Genomic DNA, 14225 nt, shown 5'->3' with positions numbered 1-14225 from the left:
GCCAATATAAAGAGCTTAGATTAGTGCCTTACATGTAACAAGTGATCAAAGTATTAGATATTATTATTATGAAGGCATGATGGGAAATGAAGTAGAAAAGGTAGTTAGGGGCTAGAGACATGAGGAGTTTGGATTTTGTTCTACAGGTAATGGTGAACCTTTAAAGGAATTTAAGCAGGGAAAAGATATGGTCAGATTTGTTGTTTAGAAAGGACTCTAGCTCCTGTGTGTAGCATGGACCAGAGGTAATGAGATAAAGGTTTAGTGCAGTTTGTTCATTCACTCACTTATTCATTCAACAATGAGCTGATTGAGTGTTAACTCTGCACCAGACACTGCTGCTGCATCATTCAGATGAAAGATGATGGGGTCCTGAATGGAACAGAAAGAGATGAGGATGGAGAGGAGGAGGGGGACTTGAGGGACATTTAGAAGAAGGTGTACCAAAACTTGATGCCTGATTGCATGTACAAAAGAAGATGTTTAGATTGATTTCTGTTTTTTGTGTGAGCTTTTGGGTAGAGGAAATATCTATCTGGATATCTGGAAATATCTGGGGTAGGAGCTAGTCTCATGAGGGAAGGAATATGGAGCCTGAATATGGAGATGATAAAGCCATGGAAGGTGCTGCCCAGTGGGTAGAGTGTGGTGGGCTGCTCTTTAAGCTATTGTGCTCTTTAAGCTATTGGCAGCCGGGAAAGGGAATTGAGCAAGAACAATCCCTAGAAGAGGATTAAGGAGAGAGTGATAGCTAAGAAAAGATGGTCAAATGTATGAAGAAGCCAATAAAGATAAGGACAAGTAGAAAATTTAGATATGATTAAGACCTTGAATGTTATAAGAGATCTAGGGAACTATAATTTCAGTGAAGAGGTGGAAGTGGAAGCAGGGTTGTGGTGAATTAGGGAGTGAATAGGAGGTGAAGAAGAGGGAAGTGTAGAAGGATACTAGCGTTTCAGGCAGTGGCTCTTAATCAGGCATGATTATGGTCCCCAGGGAAGGTATTGATCCTGCAGTAAGTGGTGCCTCGCACTCTTCACTCCATCTTAGCCCTGTGGGCCACCTGGCCAGAGAACCATCACCATTTCTGGTCTGATAGGAGGAGAACCACAAATGATAGCCTAATTTCTCTCAGAATGTGGGCCAAGGTCATAAGAATGAGGGGAGGAAGTACAAGGGTTCAGAATAGCCCTTGAGGGGAATGTGAGTGGGAGCTGACTCAAGACAGGTTGAGAAATAGTGTTGAGAATTCAGCTGAGATCAGAAAACGTAAATTTGCAGTGGCATTAATGTGTAGGGTTGTGTGGGTCTCTCCAGCTGTGCTTGGCAGTCTCAGTGTAGGCATAGAGAAGATGGATTGCTGGAGGAATCTGGAGTTGGAGGTTGGCAGGGGGTGCATGGCAGAAGGCACAGGGTTGAGGAAATTGAAGGTACTGAGGAGAGAGGTTGACATGATGCACCATGGGGTCTTGGCTCAGTAGGGAAGGTAATGAAGCCAGAGGGGGGCTGATGGACTACTGGAGAATGGAAGGATCAAGGGAGTGGGGGTCTCATGGAGGTCAGGATGCTGGTGAAAAACTGGAGTAGGGTGTGAGGGAGCTGAACCTCCTTCTCTTCATCCCCATTTCCGCATGACTGTAATTAGTTAGTGACACTGTCATGGCTCTCCCTAGTGTATATTTTTTATAAATTTATTTATTTATTTATTTATTTTTAGCTGTGTTGGGTCTTCGTTTCTGTGTGAGGGCTTTCTCTAGTTGTGGGGAGCGGGGGCCACTCTTCATTGCGGTGCGTGGGCCGCTCACTATCGTGGCCTCTCTTGTTGCGGAGCACAGGCTCCAGACGCGCAGGCTCAGTAGCTGTGGCTCACGGGCCCAGTTGCTCCACGGCATGTGGGATCTTCCCAGAGCAGGGCTCGAACCCGTGTTCCGTGCATTAGCAGGCAGATTCTCAACCACTGCGCCACCAGGGAAGCCCGCTAGTGTATATTTTTAATGACTAAAAACATTATTACAAATGGGCATTAAATATGCAATTAAAATAGTTCTGCTCTACATTCGAGCATGCTCAACAAAACATACCAGACTCAACTGACTATTGGAATGAGAAAGAAAGGGGAAATATAGGGAGCTAGCAAAAAAACCCCCCAAGTCACTTTTTGTAAATTGCTTTAAACCATTAAATAAATTAAGCTGCTCTGGGGTATAGGCACGCATTTCATGGAGTTCCAATTTAGCAATTACTGTATCTGCAGCAAAATCAATAAAATTTGCATCCACAATTATACAGAGAAAACATGTCCACGGGACTTCAAGATTGGGTCTTGATTCAGAAAATATTCTTAGATAAGGTCAACTAATAAAAATGCACCAGCTTAAACACTGGACTATGGTTGGTAAAAATTTTTCTTTTCAATATTTTAATTTTTTTAATCGATTGTAATACATGGTTCAAACATCAAAATGATATGAGACATATGTTGAAAAGTCTCAATCCCACCTTATCCCTATCCACTCGGTTTCCCTTGCTCCTGTTTTTATTCCTCCAGTGTTTCCTTATGCCAATCCAAGCAGATACAAACATGAATGTCTTTATTCCCTTGCCTTTCTTGCTTAGAAGTTTTCATACTGTAAACACTATTAAGCATCTTGATTTTGTTTCCCACTTAACAATGTGTGCAGAGATATCTCTCTATCAGTTAAAAACATTAATTTTTTTTTTTTTTTTTTTTTTTGCAGCTGTATAGTGCGCCATGGCGTTGATTGCCATAATTTAACCAAGCCTGCTTGGGTAGTTATCGATCTTTTTTCAATGTTTCATAAAATAGGTTACTCTGTATGAGTCTAAGCATATCTGTAGAGAAAGTCTCAGATATATGATCTCTGAGTTAAAGTATAAATGCATTTGTAATTTGGGTAGCTTTTGCCAGATTCCACTCCGAAAAGATTTGCACTTTCACTAGTTTTCACTAGTTGAAAGTACTTATTGGGGTCACTAACTTAATATTAAGTTTATCTACTAACGACACACTTTAAAGTCAAAGTCAGGTGATTTCTGAAATGTTGGAAGGTTATTGTGAAAATAATGAACATCATGAACATAGGGCTAGGGTTGGTGTTAGTATTTCATTCTGAACCAAATCTATGAGATTTCTTGTGACGACTGAGGTAGGCATAGGGTGGGACAATGCTGCATCACCAACTCTAACATTTGTGGAGTGCTTTTTAATTTACAAAGTGCTTCAATATTTATTTATTTAATATATATTTATTAAGTGCCTACTATATGGTAGCCAGATTAAGAATATGAGTATTGCTTCTCTCTTTCTTTTGCACATGCAGAGGTCCTCAGAATTTGCTCACATGTACCCATTAAGAGACTTTTGAAAAATTTCATATCCCCTTATATATTTTAAGTGCAAATAGAATAGTTTAAAGGGTGTATTTCCAATGTATTGTAAATATAGGCCTTTTAAATAAAATATTGTAAATAGGGTGCTTTCATATGACATTGTTAAAAATGCATCAAATGTAATCTAACTACTGATTTGATATCCACCATCACCTATTTAAAAATATACAAATAAATTCTCTTTTTAATAGGCTGAATATTTACATCATTTATTTTTCTTTAGAATTCATATTTCTATTCCACTTCACCCAGAGAATTTTATCTTTATGTAATACATTTTATGCTTAAAAGTCTTATAGAACATTGTGTCATAATTCTCTGCTACAAAATAAGTATATATATTGACATTTTAATTAAATGTTTTCCTCTAACCATCAAGTTGTAAATGTTGAAACACTATTGACTAAATTATTATTATGATTGTTAATAGTACACAATTGGTTAAAAAAGTATATTACACATTTTAATGAATAATTTAAAAACAGACTTTTTTTTGTTGGGTATAGTTGTTTTACCATGTTGTGTTAGTTTAAAAACAGACTTTTACTGAAAATGCATTTTTCTTATATAAGATGACTAGGGCTATATTTTTTAAATTGTTCAACTAAATTTCAGTTTAATTGAATTGTGGATATCTCAGCATTGCTAGAATGAGACAAGGTTCAGCATAATTTCTATTCTTAGTTTTTATTTTTATAAATGAAAACACTGAAATACTTGTTTAATAAATGAGAAGACAGGAAGCAAGGAAGTTTTATTATAGCAGCATTTCTCAATTGTCTGAAATTCTGGTATACACCCAAACCAATAATCAAAGTTTTTTTTTTTTAATTTATTTATTTATTTTATTTTATGGCTGTGTTGGGTCTTCGTTTCTGTGCGAGGGCTTTCTCTAGTTGCGGAAAGTGGGGGCCACTCTTCATCGCGGTGCGCGGACCTCTCATTATCGCGGCCTCTCTTGTTGCGGAGCACAGGCTCCAGACGCGCAGGCTCAGTAATTGTGGCTCACGGGCCTAGTTACTCCGCGGTATGTGGGATCTTCCCAGACCAGGGCTCGAACCCGTGTGCCCTGCATTGGCAGGTGGATTCTCAACCACTGCGCCACCAGGGAAGCCCCTCAAAAAGTATTTTTAATGATCCATTAGCTGACAGTTCAGTTAGGGCCTCCTTCAATGTGGCTGAAAGAAAAGAATTAGAAACAGTGTTATTAACAAACATAAATATTTTCCAAGTGTCTCTTTGTTTGGCACCCTTGAGGTCTTTATGCCCTGGGGTCATTCACCTTGGGTAAGATTGGAAAGAGAGAAAAGCATACCTTTTTTGTAAGAAGGGAGAAATGAAGGAGGAAGTGAGAAATAAAAGCTTGTTCTTTTTCAGTAAGCTTTCTCTCAGGCAAAATTAATTTTAGGAAAGAGTATATGTAAAAGTTGAGGATCTGGAAACTAATTCCTTTAAAACCTCCCCTGCACACCCATCCCTTGGAAAGCTCTTTTGTGTTTCTGGAGGTGCGCATATACTAGTTTAAAGACCCCTGGTGTATCTGATCTCCTGTAGAACAAGTTCAAAACCAGGTTACCAGGTAGGTGGAAGGCCAGATCAAGGAACAGCACCAAATGAGGGCTGCCTGCCGAGAAACCAGGCAGGATGAGAGTGAGGAGGAGAAGGAATGTCACTTTGACAATGTCGTGGACTTTTTAAAAATTTTTTTTATTTTTTAAATTTTTTTAAATTTTAATTTTTTTTAAACATCTTTATTGGAGTATAATTGCTTTACAATGGTGTGTTAGTTTCCGCTTGATAACAAAGTGAATCAGTTATACATATACATATGTTCCCATATCTCTTCCCTCTTGCATCTCCCTCCCTCCCACCCTCCCTTGTCGTGGACTTTTTAAGTGATCTAATATGCGCATCCCAAAGTGAACCAGGTCTATTTAAAATGACTGGAACAAAACATAGTATCACCAGAAAGTACATTTTGTGTTATATTATAATCATTTATTTACATGCCTACTATATATGTTAGGGTCTGAGATGGCCAAGACTAAGAAGTAGTATCCTAGTTAAGAACACAAGCTGTGGAGGCCTAGTGCTTTGCCTTGAACTCTGATTCCAACTAGTTTATGAACTCAGGACAGTTATTTAACTGTTCTAAGTGACAGTTTTCTGTGTCTGCTAATAAGTATACCTAGTCCATGTGCTTTTGTGAGAATTAAATAAAATTATCTAAGTAATATTCAGTATGTATTCAGCCAGGAGTGCTAATTCAGCGAAATACAAGCTAATAGGGGGAGACAGCTATGCAAACATATAAGGGCCATAAACTGTTATACAACAGATGCATGAGGTCAGTATCATTAATCCCATTTTACAGATGCAGAAGTGGAAGAAATTTAAGTTATGTGTTTAAGATTACCAACCAGTAAGTGGAGAGCACACACTTGACTCAGAATGTTGGACCCCTCATAGCCTCTCCAAGTATGTAATGGCAGCACACTGCTGGGTCCTGTAGACTAAAATATTGCTGTGTCATTTAGGCGGAGAGGACAGTTCTGGGCGCTCAGTCAGCACCAGCTGCCTGCAGCCAAGCCTTTTGGTCCTTGGCCTGTGAATGTCTTGCCATCTCTGTAGGCCAGGGAGAGCATCCTCCTATGCATGAAGGGCATTCCAAGGTCAACAAAGTGCTTCAAGCTCCATAAAGAGAGCAGCTATATAAATGGGGGGTTCTCATTAAGATAATAAAGCTCAAAAGCCACTTTTAAAAAGGGAGGTCACCTGGAGGGTTACCAGGAAAAGCCAGATGCCCCAGATGTGCTGTTTAACCTCCAGTTTTCATAAAATATACACATACTATAGGAATATATCTTTAATTATTTTACTTTTAGAAAATGATGACTCTAATGTTGTTTAAATAAATTAAGTCCATTCTTCTTATTAGAAGCAAAGTGTCTTGCATTTTACAGGTGCTGAGGCTGGTAGGAATGGATTAACCAGGAGGCTCATTTAAACGTCTCGCCACTCTTGGCCAAACTGTATAAACTCTTTGAGTAGGATACGGTTCCAAGCGTCTACTGTTGTGCATTCATAGTGGAGAACACCTCAGTGTATTTCCTTGTTTTGAATAAATTGTGGTATTAAATTCACAGCCTTCCTTCATCAGAAAGGGAAAATGATTTGACCCTCACATTCCTCAGAGCTGAACTCAAACTTTGGAGACACACTTCAAAGCTCTGTAAATAATATGAGTAACACTTTGGACCCTTCTGAGGTGGGAGGGAAATTCCCTTTCTGAAGAACACCCAAGTCTTTAAAAAGAAATGGTCAGGTTTAAATATCTCACTGTTTTTCTTGTTTGAGGCTCCATGCTGAGGATTTTATTTTCTTTTGCAAAGCTTATGCTGCCCAAGCCCTTTTCTCAGAGGTCAGCTGGCGTTGGTGCACAGGGCCTGCTCGAAGGTTCACTGGAGCAAGTTTATTTGTAGTGTGACTGGGGGCGGGTTGAAGATTCCATTATGATGCGGGAGGCTCCCCACGTTTGGAATATCAATGGCACTTCAAAGGGCTGGAGCTGCGAATTAGCAGTCGGGCTTCTTCTCAGGCCCCAGCATAGAATAAAATAACCCACCAAGAGATGTGTTTTAAGATAGGTAATGGGAATAATTTTCTTCAAGGGCTCTTATTGAAAAGTGGGCACCCCAGCTCTTCATCGGTGGCCTCTTCCTGGGCGCAGGAGACTGTCATGGATTTTGCAGAAGCCCCTCAAGGCTCCCAGACTGAAATCTTAAGTGTAATACTGGACACCTCCTCAGTCTGACAAATCCCCTCTCACTTCCATTAATATTAACCCTTGTTGAAAAGAGTAGCCTTAGAAAAAGGGTAACTCAAAACTGTTTAGCTTAATTTACTTATTTCCAAAATGCCAAACACCATATTGATCACAAGGTTTTCTGAAGTATTCTTTTCTCTAAAATCCCATCCCCTTGTCTTTCTCCACCTCTGTCTGTCCTGTAGCAAAAATAGGGGAGAAACAAAGTTAGGGCTTTTTCTCCTCAAGTCTCCAGTATGAGTCCCAATGTGGCTACAGTCAGGCAAACAAAACAAAACATACGGAACCGTGAGCCCTCTTATCCTTTTGCTACATGATTATGTTTATGTAGCTCTAGAATGATCAGTTCAACTCAGAATACTTAAGACTTTACAGCTCTAGGAATTACCACCTGTGCCTGTGCCTCGCTCTCCAATTGTGTTTAAGAGAAAAAGAAAAACACGCACAGTGGGGAGGCCTTAGATAGCATGAGTACAATGATCTATGCCTGGCTAGTGGTCATGGTCATGGTTGTTTCCCCAGCCCTGGTATTTGTCTAATGCCTTGAATATACTTTTGGCTGCCACCCTCCTCCCCTTTAGGAAGGGGCTGCACCTTCAAAGACAAGACCGGAGAATGGAAGTGCCCTGGACTCGGATTTATCTACAGCTGTGGTGATTACTTGACTGCCCTGGTTCCTGATTTTCTCCTTGCCTTGAGGCTTTCTGTTGGCTGGAGTTGAGTGGCAGCGTCCGCTATACTGGAAAGCCTCCTTTAAATGGGGCTGCTTCTTGTTTTCATTCATTTATGTTATTTGTCTGGCTTCTGTGGGCCTTTTGATTTGCAGCCTCTGGGCCAGAATCTCACCTCTAGACTTGCACTCTGCTGGTTTTACCTAGAATGCTCATTCTCTCTCTTTACTTGGCTAACTGAATAAGATCCTGAAGGTCTCAGTCTTTGTCTTCAATCATCTGGAAAGTTTTCTTGACTTTTCCAGCCCATCCTGTGTATTCCCTTAGCATTCTGTGTCTTCCCATCATAGCTCATACTGTGCTGCCTAATTATTTGTGAGTTCCCTCACTGGGCTATAAGTTTTATGAGGGTAGAGATTACATCTATTTCATTCATTTTTTATGTCCTGAGTACCTAGCACAGCACCTGGAATCTAGTAGATGCTCAACAAATTCTTTTGCATTAATTAATTAACTAATCAATTTATTGATTAATATGAGTCTTGAATCATTCCAAATTTCAGGGGAACATTAAAAAAATTTCTCCCAATATTTATTTTCAATATTTCCAACATATTGAAAGGTTGAAAGAATAGCAAAATGAATAGCCTTATAACCTCCACTTAGATTCAACAATTTAAAAGATTTTTCATTAATCTAATTCTATATAGAAATGTATGATTTTTGCTGAACTATTGGAAAGTAAGTTGCAGATATCATGACAGTTTATTGCTAAAGACTGCTGCACACATCTTTTCTATAAAATTAACAACTTTATTGAGGTATAGTTGATGTATTAAAAACTGTGCATATTTATTGCAGATAATTTGATGAGTTTGGACAAATGCATATACATGTGAAACCACCATTCAGTCAAGGTAATAAATATATCCATCACCTCTAAAAGGTTCCTTGTGTCCCCCTTTTGTGTGTGTGTATGTGGTAAGAACACTTAATGTGAGAACTACTCTCTTAATAAAAATTTTTAGGTGCATAATAGAGTACTGTTAACTTTAAGCATGGGTTTGACTACTTTAGAAACCTTATATAAGTGGAATCGTGCAGTATATATCCTCTGTGACTGGCTTATTTCACTTAGCATAATGTCCTCCAGGTTCATCGATGTTGCATATGGCAATTTTCCTGGTTTTTTTTTTAAGGCTGAATATTCCATTTATATGTATACCACAACTTCTTTCCTTATTTGTCTATAGACTTTTGGGTTGTTTCCATATCTTGGCTATTCTGAGCAATGCTGCAATGAACATGGGAGTGCAGATACCATTCCAAGATCTTGATTTCAATTCTTTTGGATATATACTCAGAAGTGAGATTGCTGGATAATAAGGTAGTTTTATTTTTAACTTTTTGAGGCACCTCCATACTCCTCATGGTGTTCCATACTTGTATCATTTTGCATTCCCATCAACATTGTAAAAGGTTTCCAATTTCTCCATATCCTCGCCAATCCTTATCTTTTTTCTTTTACAATAATAGCCATTTTAACAGGTGTGAGGTAATATCTCATTGTAGTTTTGATTTTCATTTCCCTGATGATTAGTTAAGTGGACCTTTTCAAATACCCATTAACCATCCGTATATCTTCTTTGGAGGGATGTCTATTCAAGTCCTTTGCCCATTTTAAAATCGGTCTACTTGCTTTTTGCTATTGATGTGTTGGAGTTCCTTGTGTATTTTGGATATTAATCCCTTAGCAGATATGTGGTTTGCAAATATTTTCTCCCCATTCTCTAGGTTACCTTTTTATTCTGTTGATTGTCTCTCTTGCTGTGCAGAACCTTTTTAGTTTGATGTATTCCCACTTGTCTATTTTTGTTCTTATTGCCTGTTTTTGTATACATCTTTTAAAAAAAGAACAAAAATTTTTATTCTTCCATGTAACACCATACCATTATTATACCTAAGAAAATTCCTAATTCCACAATGTCATTTAATATCCAGTTCATATTCATATTTCACCAAATGTCCCTCCAAATGAACTTTTAAAAAATTGAGGTGAAATTCGCAAATTCAGATAACATAAAATCAACCATTTTAAAGTGTACATTCAGTGGCATTTAGTACATTCACAGTGTTATACAACCGTCACTTCAATCGAGTTCTAAAACATTTTTGTTCTCCCCAAATGGAGATTCACCCCATTAGTCAGTCATTCCTCATTCAGCCCTCCCCTGAGTCCCTACCAACTACTAATTTACTTTCTGTCTCTATTGATTTACTTATTCTGGATATTTTATATAAACAGAATCATCTGATATGTGACACTTCATGTCCTTCTAAATTATCTTATAGCTATTTTTTAAAGAAATGTTAAATATGAATAGAAATAAAAGCTATCAGTGCACTATTCCTTCCTTTAATGATCATTTAAAAATAAGATTTCATTTTGCTCTCAAGCCTGCCTGGGCACCCCCTTATCTCCTACCCAGTTACAACCAAGAAAAATATCCATGTGTGCTGAGATACATGTAGTCTGCAACTCAGGAAAAGGGGCCAGTGATTTTGCCCCAACCATTTGTGGCTCTTAGGTTATTAGGAAAGGCTGAACCTAGGCTATGAACTAGTCTCCATAGTTACTGTAAAGATGCTGGTCTGTGGGAGGGAGAAGTGGAGACACTCACTGGCTGTGATTATAGGCACAGCCTATTGTCAGGTTAGCTCAGATTGATGCAGGTGGTAGTAATATATTTGTTTAAAAGGAAGTATTTTTCTTCAGGACTAATTCTGTATGATCAGCATGAATCATAATTCTACATGACCAGTCTGAAGCAGTTATCTTCCTTGCTTCAGTTGCCAAAGATATATTCTGCAATATTCTTTGCTCTATAAAGGAAAGCACATTTGAGAGATACAGTAATAACCACTTCCCCTCTTAACCCGCCTTCCTCACCCACCTTATTGTGCTTTCCCAGGGTGACTTCCTGTGCTCAATAGTAATTTCAGCCGACTCCTTTGGCTGAGCACCAGCTCAGGACTCACCTGCACTGTTTGTTACTGGGCATGACAGCTTGAAAGAGTGGAAAGAGGTCCATGGGTTTAGAGGAACTGCTTGCCTTAGCATTTAAAATTCTACTGAGCAAATTTCCATGGCTTTAAATGACTGTATGTGGTTTGTAGGTCCAGTGTATATAGCAAGAAGGGCAGATACTTGCCATCATGCGCCCATCTCCTTGTTCTTCTGCCCATGATAGATGTCATTAGTTGGTTGCAGAATTTTTCCTCGTGAGCTTAAGCACTGCCCCAGGATATTTCTCAACAAAGGGTTCCAGGGAACCATTCAACTGGCCTTTGCAATCAAGAGGAAACCTCTTTTTCTTCCTATTTCTGTGATACAGTCTTCCCAGTTCTCAGTTTGTCAGAACAAACATGTACTTTGAGCGTTACAAATTAAAGCGTATCTCCACAGGAGGCCAAGAGTGTTTATGTTTATTGGTTGAACTCCCATCTCCAGTAAGTCTTTAAAATGCTAATCCTACAGCTTGCTGTAGTAAAATTTATAGTAAAAATAATTATGTGAAGAGGTAGTGTGATACGTGATTAATATTCAAAAGTAGATTTCTGTAAATTTACACACCAAAATACTTCACCTCCCTAGAGATCTGAAACTGAAAGTTATGTGGCATATCTTTTCTAAAGTAAAATTTATTATCGGATCTTGTTTTTTGAGGTCTCACTAAATAACAGTGCAGCATTGCACACCCTGTTAAGCATGGAAATCTGTGAAGGGATGGGAGAGGGAAAATCTAAGTGCAAAGTGAAAGAGAAGTTTGGGTGGACCTTTTAGGCCAGAATCAACTGAGGCCACTTTATTCTGCTTCTTGGTACTTGGACCCCAGCCACTAAAGTTTGTAGTAGCCTGTTTCCTGATAACTGATATTTTCATGGGAGCAAGAGCAAGAGTCTTTGACCTGAAGTGAAATAAAAATGAAGTTTTTAGTCTTCCCAGGAGTCCTTTCAGTGTTTCTAAGTTGTGCCTTGGTTTTAGTTGCTGTGTATTTGATGAGTAATTCCTGAAGAAGAAATACAGATTTTAATTTGATTGAACCATAGGGTCAAAAGGGATTCTTTGCGGAGAAAAAAATTCCCTTTATTTTTTCCCTTTCTTTCTTTTAATCTATTGACTTGTGTTATTTTGCTGTGCTTTATTATCTTTATAGACTACCTTAAATCTATTTTTGGACAAACCGGGGTATAAATAAATAATAGTAATAACAACCACAATAAGCTACTCACTTGATTTTAGACTCTGTTCTAAGTGGTTAACAATACTATTTTATTTTAATCTGCCCCCAGTTCTGTGAGGAAGGTATTTTTATTCCCATTTTATACAGGGGGTACACTGAATCTCAGAGAAGCTATATGCCTGCTTAACAACTGATTGGGAATTGGAACACAGATCCTCCTGACTTGGAAGCCTGCATCCTTAACCACTGCACTGGACTTGTCTGTATGCAAATGGCTGTGGTCCTTTGTTATTGTGTTTTTCTTCAAGTGCTGCCTGGATCTGCATAAGCAGTTTGCTTATTTCTCTGAATCTTCCACTGGGAGATGAATCCCATTGGTTTTACCAGGATTACTGTTTTAAGATATGCTCTGATTTCAGACATTCTACTTGATTACTTCTGGATATTATTATGTTAAAATAAATTTAGGAAAGTAGTTGATCTGACTCTACTATTTGCTAAAAAGCATTTACATCTAAGTTTGTTTACTATAAAAAACACCAAACCTTGATAGGACAATGCCAAGAAGAGTAACAAAATAACTCTTTATGGTGTATTTTCATTTTCACACTGTCCATTAGCCACTTTGTTTTATGTGGCCAGCAGATGTTGGGACTTACAGCACCTGCTAAGACAAGTTGATTCTTTATGACCGAAGCCTGGTCCCATCTCTGTGGGATTTTATGTCCCCCCTGCTGCCTTGCTGGGGCCCAGTGGAATCTGTGCTCTCAGTTCATTAGTGTAGCCAGAGTCTGTGGTGGGTCTTGGATTCTCCATTCAAGAGGATCTGCTGGGCCTGCTTTGATAGTGCAGCCAAGCAACTGCTGGTTGCAATGTAAAAAATGCCAGAGGCTTCTTTTCTGTGTAGAAAAATCATCTGAAAGCCCAATAGCAGGAGAAAAGCACACGTTTTCTTGCTATAAAACCTTAAAGACAAGTTTAGGAAAGAGGGCTTAGAGAACAAATGCGCCCTGTTTCTGTCTGCCCTTGCCTAGATGAATGCACCTGCATTTGGGAAAACTGCCTTTTTACTTTTTCACTCATGGAAGAAACTTTTGACACAGGTTTACAATACCTTGTGAATGATATGCCAACCTATTCAATTTTCCTCTATTAGAAGTCATGTTGGAAAAGCAATTAAGACTATATCTCTCCATGAAAATGCAATGAAAACCTGAGGCAATATCTGAATTGCAAGTGACTTTTCCCCACTTTGGTTATCCTGGATGATTGTTTTAATTTTCCACTTTACTTTTCATTTTTATATGACCATTACCAATGAAAAATTAATAATTTCATCTCAATCTCTATTTCCCTTTTCTGCTTAAAGAAGGCTTTACATGAAATGAAGGAATTTTAGATTATATGTGGGTGTAGGATTACAGTGAATAAAAAGACAATTCCAAGAATCATTTAAACATTATTTTAAAGGGAAAATATTAATGTACAAATGTTATGAAATCATAAGGTGAGCATTTAAAATGATGAGTAGGGAAAATTTTAATTTATCATTCTTCAATCACATTTCTCATATATTATAAAGTGTTTTGCAAGATAAATAATTTAATTCCTGTCTTTCTACCATATGTACTCAATGTTATTTGTGGCTAGGAGGGAGTATAAGATAGACAAGGAAGAGTTGGATTAAAATTTGTGAAAAGGGAATGAAGTTGGTGACTCCATCCTCTTTTCCTCCCCACCCCTTAATTTTACTTTCTGGGGCAATAAGGGGAGAAATACATTTGAGCTCTGGGGAAATTCTATCAAGTTTAGTAGACTTCCAGGCAGAGCACTGCAGTTTTGCGGCACGACAGTGTCAGGAGAATCTTAAACAGAGAGATCTTGCCCTTTATAAATTTTTTTCATGGTCTCCTAGCATATCCAATTGAGCTATTATTACAAACTTGCCCACCATCTTCATGGCATCCTTCCACCATGAAAAAATAAAGAGACACTTCCACTTGAACAAAAGCTGTTACTTAAATGTTCTTTGGTTGAGGTTTGCTTGTGTTTTTAAATAATGATGTCTTCTTT

The sequence above is a fragment of the Balaenoptera musculus genome, chromosome 5 (genome assembly GCF_009873245.2).
Source record: "Balaenoptera musculus isolate JJ_BM4_2016_0621 chromosome 5, mBalMus1.pri.v3, whole genome shotgun sequence".
NCBI lineage: Eukaryota > Metazoa > Chordata > Mammalia > Artiodactyla > Balaenopteridae > Balaenoptera > Balaenoptera musculus.
This window is presented reverse-complemented; position numbering follows the sequence as displayed.